At 38.1% G+C, this 2,287-nt stretch overlaps 1 non-coding gene across 1 annotated transcript; it reads left to right on the forward strand.

Annotated features, from left to right (window-relative positions):
• The first annotated feature begins 469 nt into the window (after positions 1 to 469).
• LOC131165139 (small nucleolar RNA R71) lies at positions 470 to 577 on the forward strand. The gene has a single exon (XR_009139460.1). It is a non-coding gene; the product is annotated as a small nucleolar RNA R71 (small nucleolar RNA).
• The last annotated feature ends 1,710 nt before the right edge of the window (positions 578 to 2,287 follow it).

A 2,287-nucleotide genomic window follows, 5' to 3' on the forward strand; every position in this document is an offset into this window, starting at 1 on the left:
CCGCCACCCCGGATTGTAAGTATTTGAGAGTGGCTGATTCTGCGTCTTGTTAACCCAATTTGCCGATGAAACTTGATCAGATTTGCTCTCTTGCAACACAGGTAAGAATTGACAATCCTGAGGTCTGTGGTCTGAAGTCTCACAAATCGTGCAAATCTCAGCTTTCGACTTTTCGGATTCCATGACTTCCAATTTTTTAGATAACGCAGCTACAAGGGCCTGTAAGCTAGTGTCCTCTTTAACCTCATATCTGCCCCCGCCATTGATTGCTCGGATAGGTTGGGCAGCTATCGGCACCCGTTCTGGTCGTGCGTTCCACTGCTGGGCACTCTCAGCAAGATAGTCTAAAAATGATAAGCCCTCGTCTGGTTCCTTACGGAAGAACATCCCATTGCACATCGACTGGACAAATTGTTTGCACACAGGGGTTAAAGCAGTAAAAAAATAATTCACTAACCTCCACGATTCGAAACCATGGTGCGGGCATATGTTCATCAAGTCCTTGAATCTCTCCCAACATGCTTGGAATGTCTCGCCATCTTTTTGCATGAACTGACTGATCTGCTCCTGTAGGTACTGAGTTCTCTGAAGAGGAAAAAATTTATGTAAGAACTCACGCTGCATTTCAGCCCAACTAGTAATAGAGTTAGGGCGCAAAGAATTAAACCATATTTTTGCCCTGTCTTTCAGAGAAAAGGGGAACAAACGCAGTTTAATGTATTCATCAGTCCCAGCCCTATTAATGAAAGTGGTGCAAACCATCTCAAAGTCTGTCAAGTGTTGGTACGGACTCTCAGAGTCCATCCCGTGAAATTGGGGAATCACAGATAACATGCCATGCTTAAGAGTGAAATTCGGGGCATCCTGGGGCAACACAATGCATGAAGGTGTAGATGTGCGTGCAGGCTGTAGAAAATCTTCAAGTGTACGTGGTGCATGTGCAGCCATAGCTTCTTCAAAATAATTGCCAAACAGATGATTCAATTCAAATTCAAGATCACTCGTAGGACTAACAGGTGAATAGTCAAACTCAGTGCTATGTGTATCCCTACTAGTGCTAGGTGAAAGTCTACACAATCGATTCGAATTATCTCGAACCCAGGGCATCAAACATCACAATCGCCAATAGAAATCCACTAACACGGCAACAGAAATTTTTTTTTTTTTTTTTTTTCAATTTCTCAATTTTCAATTTTTTTTCTATTTAATAAAAGAAAAGCAAAAAATAATTGGGAAAACGCAAAATTCGAAATTAAAACTGGCAATTCCCCAGCAACGGCGCCAAAAACTTGACTCACTCGAAAAATGAGCATCTCGAAAGCTATCCCAAGTATAAGAGTTCTATCGTGTAATATTAAGCCCAAGGGCTAGATCGTCTCCTCAGGGAATGCCCTTAATCTCAGATTTAACGTTCTTCCAATCAAAATTAAATTGCACTGAACTCGGTTCAGATTCGGAGTTTTTTAGAGTTGTTCAATTTTACTTTTGACGAATAAGATGGCACGTAATTTAAAAAATCCTAAAACTAACATGTACTAAATAAAAAAACAAGAATAGAAATCCTAATTTACTTAAAGAAACATTGGGACACACACTAATTAAAAATGGAAACTACAAATAAGGAATTAAAACACACTAGAATGGAAACTCTAATCTACCTAAGGAAACATCGACACACGCACTAATTAAAGATGGTAATCTAGAACATGGAATTAAAAACACACTATGGAAACTAAATTAGCCACACACCAAACCTACTAAAAATTGAACCTTTAGCACAATTAAGAGATCAAATCAAGACTCACAATTTAAATGTAAACATGAACTCAACGGAAATTTAAAAGACATAAACAATAACGGAACACAATAAAAACACAACCTTTACTAATCATAGACCCTAACTAAATCGAATTTCGACAAAAAAAATATCTGAAATTAATTAAGAATGCTAAATTAAAATAACTATCAATTAGATAAACAAAGAGATTAATTTAACAATAATGAAATACTCAACATTACTCAACTTAAACAAAAAAAAGAAAACTCCAATAATATTAAAAAAAAACTAAACTTTCTTCAATATTCCAAGATTCAAAGAAAAGTAAATAAAAGAAAGAAAGAAAGGAAAAGAGAGAGAGAGAAACAAATCCACGGAGCCGTGAAGTTGCTGCTGTGCTGGAGAAGTTGCTGCTGCGCTTTGGTGATCCTGTTATGGAATCGGCTAGTGTTCTGCTGTGCTTGGGGACTGCTGAAGATGGTGGAGGAGGCTGGCCATACTGCAAGAGGG

This window comes from Malania oleifera, chromosome 9 (genome assembly GCF_029873635.1).
Source record: "Malania oleifera isolate guangnan ecotype guangnan chromosome 9, ASM2987363v1, whole genome shotgun sequence".
Taxonomy (NCBI): domain Eukaryota; kingdom Viridiplantae; phylum Streptophyta; class Magnoliopsida; order Santalales; family Ximeniaceae; genus Malania; species Malania oleifera.